Below are 6007 nucleotides of genomic sequence, written 5' to 3' on the forward strand. Positions count from 1 at the left end.
AATATTAATAAAATCAGACTCTTTGGAGCTTGGTTGCTTAGTTACATTTTTTTATTTATTGCATCAACAAATATTTATTGAGCATTTTCTATATACAAAGCACTTTGGTATATTCCTGTCTCTTATACACATCTAGATGTGTATAAGAGACAGATCTAGATCACACTCAGGGAATTCTCTGCCCAACTGCTCAGAGCCTGTTTCCAGGACATCATGGGCCTCATTCTAAATCTGTCACCCTGAGGGAGACTATGCCATAAATGTGTAGGGTTCCTGGGGCCAAGTGGTGGCTTTCAGTTAGAGCTCAGTCAAATAGATTCTATGTAGTCTGAGGTGGGGAGATAAGAGTCCAGGGTCCCTGAGGCAGGTTAGGGGTGGGGGCCCAGCTTCTCCTATATAGTCACATTTTGTATAGAATTTTGAAGGGTCCAGGAATCTTAAATTCAAACTTGGCCTTCCACGTTGTTACGAAGGTGTATTCATCAAGGTGGGAAGATGAAACATTTTACTCAATGGTTTGTTGGTTACGACTTTAAAATATTTAAACATGGTACATATGGACCTTTATGGGAACTCTCTCTCCAGGCCCTGGCAAAAGTAGAGGCTGGCTTGGTGGCCAGAATTTGCCCTCAAGCTAGGTATCTGTAGCTCTCCCTTGATTAGGAGACTGGCCTAATCATGGCTGTCATTTTGTACCTCACTTTGAAATGTTTCAGCCTGAAATGTGAAAGAGTTAAAATGAACAAATAATTGGGAAAGGGTGACAAACTTGGAATGAATTTAGAGAATTGTTTAAAAAAATTGTCCTTTATCTTGGCACACTGTTTGCACTCAATGTATTTTAAAACATAATAATAATTCTTGATAATAGTTATAATTTTCTCATTATTCAGAGGAGGGCAGCCGCTACCCTGGAGATAGCACCACTGCTGCCAAGAGCTTTTGGAAAAATACAATGCTTTCTGATTGTTCAAGGATATTTCCACTTTTAAGGCAGGCTCAGGCCCAAATGTCTTCCTTTTCACAACTGGGCCACTTTGGAACACAGTGGCCAGAACCCCTCTTTTCTGGGGTCTGCAGTGGTGAATAATGTCTTAGCTTCCTCTCACCTGCCAAGTAAGAGGGAGGCATAAAACCTTAGGATATTTATTACCCTTTGGCTGGACTTTTTACTCTGCCAAGAGGTTTGACAGCTACCTAAAAATAGTATAGCTGAATGCCAGTGGCTAATTATACGAAGGGAAACCCTCAACTCTGAAAATCAATTCTGAGCCTGATGTTGGAATCACAGTTGCATGGATTTCTGATTTCTAATTTATTTTTTCCACATCTGATCTTAGGTCCTTTATAGCAGCAGGTGGGTTAAACTGTGATTGTTCAGGTAGTTGCTGATGAGTTGTAGATGTGGGAGAAGAAAGCAAAGATGCGTGAGATGCTAGATTACTCTGTCTCTCAGCTAATTGTTTCAACTTCCTCCCTGCTTAGATTTTTTTTTTTCTTTTCAAACCAGAGTTGCTTATATAACACAGAACTGAGCTGGGCTTTCTTCTTTCTTTTCCCTCTGTTAGATATGCTAACAGATAGGAAACGGGTCTCAGGTAGGAAGAAGCAAAGAGCCTAGAGAATTCATTAACTCAATCACTCTCTAAGTAATTTACAATGATAGTCTGGTTTCCTCATCAGCAAAATGGGGATAATCATATCCACTCCATAAGGTCATTATGAAGATTAAATGAAATTTTATACATGAAGTTTGGCACTACTGACAATTTGGACTGAATAATTCTTTGTTGAGGAGGTTGTCCTGTGCAGTGTGGGGTGTTTAACAGCGTCCTTTACATATACCCACTAGATGCCAGTAGCATACCCCTCCCCACAAGTTGGGACAATAAAAAATGCTTTTAGATGTTGCCAAATATCCCGGGGGAGGGGGGCAAAATTGCTCTCCCCATTAACAATCATCACTCTAGCATAATGTCTGGCACATAGCACCAGAAATATAGTTGCTTTTACTGTTAAGAGGAAAGTGGGAATAGATGAAGAGTTAAATAATCTACAATTGTAGAGTATCTAGTGAACTTGGAAATGATGACATTCATGGTGACCTCAGCAAACAGTGTTAGGAGTTAAAAGTGGGTAGGAGGTAAAATAATAGAGAAGGCAGAGAAATAGAAGAGTACTCCTGGCTTCATTCTTTTAAGATTCATTACATATAACACTACTTACACATTTTAATGAGCTTTTAAATGCCTTACAAAGTATTGATTTATCTTGGTCTTTATAGTTTGTTCTGGCATCTCTTAGAGTGAGTGCATAACCTATTTAAAAAGGCAGGGGAACAGAGAGTGGTCAGGTCCCCATCAGTTATGACATTTGTCCTGCTTTGCTGATGTTCAGTCCCTCAGTGCTGAATAACAGTCCGCCTGAAACACTCGTGGGGTTCCTCCTTAGTACCTCATTAAGACTTACAGAGTTTTAATTATTTGTTCTCTTTCTGTAAGAGAACAAATGAAGATGAAGACAACTACATCTAGGCTACTACTGTGTGTCAAGTACGAGTACTTTACATGCATTTTAATACTTACAGCAGCCCTAAAGGTGGATAATGATCTATTTCTTTTATGGATTAAAAAAACTGAGAGATCAATTACTTTCTCAAGATTACACAATGTGTAAGGGGCTGATTTGAACCAAGCTTTATCTCAGGCATTCTTAAATCCCAAACTCATAATTATCTAATGGGTCTCTGCTAGGCATGGAAGTTGATGTTAATCATTCCCAGCCCTGCTTGGGGGCTCATTTCTGTAATACCAGCACTTTGGGAGGCTGAGGTGGGAGGATCACTTGAGGCTGGGAGTTTGAGACCAGCCTGGGCAAAATAGTGAGACTCCATCTTTGCAAAAATAAAATAAAAGAAAAATTAGCTGCGTGTGATGCCATGTGCTTGTATTCCCAGCTACTTGAAAAGCTGAGGCAGGAAGATTGCTTGCATCCAAGAGTTAGAGGCTGCAGTGAGCTATAATTGTACCACTGCACTCCAGCCTGGGTGACAGAGCAAGATCCTGTCTCAAAGAAAAAACCCCACAAAACTCATTCCCAAGTTGAGGTGGATTTTACTCAAACCAGAACAAAACACTTCAGTAACAGGGTTCCATGATACATCTTCACTCATTTCACAGATCTCTGGCTGTTGCCACATCTAATCTTTTACTCAGATGCCTCCTGACACCAGTCTCCAGAGCTTTTCTGGTCTGGGCTATAATTTGGACTTGCTATATTGCCTGATAAAATTAATAATTATAGCTAAAGTTTATAAGCATTATCATCATTCAACCTGACAGCAACCTGATGAAGAAGGTAAGCACTATTATCATATCAAGTTTTCTAGATAAAAAAGGTGAGTCACAGAGAGGTTAAATATCTTGCTGAGAACACAAACCAGTAAATGATGGAGTTGATTCAACCCAAGATTTGTCTGATTCCAGAGTTCATGTTCTTAACTATGCCACTTAAGTATGCCACTTTTAGGGGTGAGGCAGACAAATGTGAAATGGGTACTAATTTTAAAATCTCACTTGTTCAGAGTATCTTATGCACATCATCTGACTAGGCTTGGTGAAGTAGTGCAGGTGCACACTGCTCATAGAACCAGTGGGAGTCACATTGTTATTATTATTAGAGATAGTCTTTAGCATTTCTATGCTACTTTCTTCTTGCAAATTGCTGCCTATTTTCCTAAAAAAGATTCACAAATGCATTGCAATACATAGCATATTTATGTATTTGGGCACATTTACATTGTTGGTAAATGTACAGAGAAAAACTGTTGCTGGTTACTGAGGTCCAGTAGCTAAGATAATAGTTTTTCCCCCTCATTAAACCTGTCTAGTAAAGCAGAGCATACTCACTTTCCATCACAACCTCTAAAGACTGAGCATCTTACCATTCTAATCAGAGATAAAATGGGGAACTCAGAAAACAAATCAATAAGCAAATATTAATTGACGACCAACTTCAATGCATTAGAAATTGAATCTGATATTGAGTAGAAACTGTTCTGTATTTGCTTTAATGCATATTCTATAATAAACAGCCTTCTGTATGGATGCTTAAATATTAGGCACCCATTTGGATACTATCAGTATTTTCCTTGCTCAATACCCTTGCTCACTGCTAGCCACACAGACCCTTGAAAATATTCAACTACAAATAAATGAGTGTCTGAGTAAGAATCTTTCTCATCTTGTCTCTACTTCTCCTTGACTATAAGAGATCCCAATGCCATGTCAAGCAGTGGTTCTTCACTCTTACCTAAGAACAGATATTTTACAAACCCTTTAGTATCAATAAGCAAAGGGCTTCACCTATAAAGAAAAACAGTCATGCACAATGAGTTTAGAATCCAAGTTTCACTTTGCTATTGCTGCATTATTATACATGCATGCATTTTGATGGTATTCAATTAAACTAAATGCATGAACTGGAACAAATACCTAATTGCAATGACTTCTGTTGCCCCAGTAAGCTACAGCAAGCAATGGAAGTCTCACAATTAAATAACAACAATACCCTAAAAATCATATACCATCATCAAAGGAAACATACACAATCATCATCTCAAGTACTACATATCTCTGCTGGGAATAATTGGATTCTGACTTGGAAACAGCCTGACTTTAAATAGACCATTGAAAATAGTGCCTCTCCAAACCTTCAGCTCTGAATTGCCAGGGTGCTGAATTGAGAAGTTTAAAATAACAGACCCTTACAATTAAGTAAAATCCTTAAGAGGAATACAATCAACTTCCATACAAATCCTAGAATAATAACCGCTTTTTGTTTTCTATCTTTTAATTCTTCCTTGATATAGCTTCTAGAGTCCACAAGGTACAATTTTGGGGAAAAAAATAGAAGAAAAAGGAATATAAAAGGTTTCTGCTGTCTAACCACTTAGAAGAAAAAGAAAACCATTTCCTCAGGGCTTTGGTTTTTAAATAAGAGTGGGTATTGAGTTTTAATGCATATTTTTAGAGATCCACAGAACCCCAAGCTGATTAAATAACCTTGAGGAAAATACTATGTACTAAATTAGAAACGAAAAGAAAAATTACTTACCCTAAAATTTTCTTCTGATTTCTGGAGACCGAGGAGTTTACCACTTCGGCTCCTGCAGCCATTTACTGACAGCAGACATACCCAAGCAAAGCAAACTTTGCCTTTCTCAGGACTCAGAAACTATGAAATGAACAGAAAGAAATCACCCATTTTTTGCCTCTAAGGTGAAATTACTTGAGTGCTGCTCTTCCAGCTTCCCTATTAGACCTTAGTGCACGTTTCATAGCTGCTTTCGAATGTATCCGTTTTCTGTAGAGGATTTGGGAGGGACCCTAAACTGAGCATTGCTTGGGTCAGCCGCTCAGAGGTTCTGTCCTTGGTGCTGAAAGAGAGATGGAGTAGGCACAAGCAGGATCCGTTTTCTACCTCGCTCTCAAAACCTCTTTGTCTCTATCTGCTCTGGTACTGTGCTTTTTAGTACATGTGTATTTTCTCCTCAGTGCTCTTTTTAATCTTAGTTTTTCCACTGTTTTTACCTTTATGCTTTAATTTCTCTTGAATAACTCTCACCTTCCTCAGTTTAATTGCCTTTCCAGATTCTGGTGGGTGTAAAAATGATTAGTTCAGAAGAAGGAACAGATCTTCAAATTGATACCACAATTGGTTAATGGAAATCAGTACAATTTAAAACACAATTGACAGGATAATTGAACTTGGAGGTGTAAGCCTGTCTGGGAAAAGAAGGTTAAAGGAAACATATTACAAAGGCAGCAAAACTGAGGCATGGCGTATAACTGGCAATAAAGATGAAATAAGCTTAATACTGTAAGAAATGTTAAATGTTTACTTAGCAGCACTTCTTGTTTTCAGAGAACTTCACAAATATTTGCCAATTCATTCTTACTGCTTCTCTGTGATATATGTGCATATATATCTTTTAAAAAACTGGTTT

The 6007-nt window shown here is 38.2% G+C and overlaps 1 protein-coding gene across 2 annotated transcripts in view; it reads right to left on the minus strand.

Moving 5' to 3' along the window:
• The window catches only part of DRD3 (dopamine receptor D3), a 55299-nt gene extending 49704 nt beyond the window's left edge, over window positions 1-5595 (minus strand). The window contains exons 1-2 of one of the 2 annotated variants that reach the window (XM_011966820.1): window positions 5116-5235; window positions 2227-2494 (exon numbers count right to left, since the gene is read on the minus strand). The gene's annotated coding sequence lies outside the window, so the exon portion shown is untranslated. Of the gene's footprint in view, window positions 1-2226; window positions 2495-5115 lie in introns of both variants that reach the window. The other variant, XM_011966819.1, reaches the window with a different exon arrangement.
• Window positions 5596-6007: the final 412 nt, after the last annotated feature.

Source organism: Mandrillus leucophaeus, unplaced genomic scaffold (assembly GCF_000951045.1).
Source record: "Mandrillus leucophaeus isolate KB7577 unplaced genomic scaffold, Mleu.le_1.0 Scaffold775, whole genome shotgun sequence".
Taxonomy (NCBI): Eukaryota; Metazoa; Chordata; class Mammalia; order Primates; family Cercopithecidae; genus Mandrillus; species Mandrillus leucophaeus.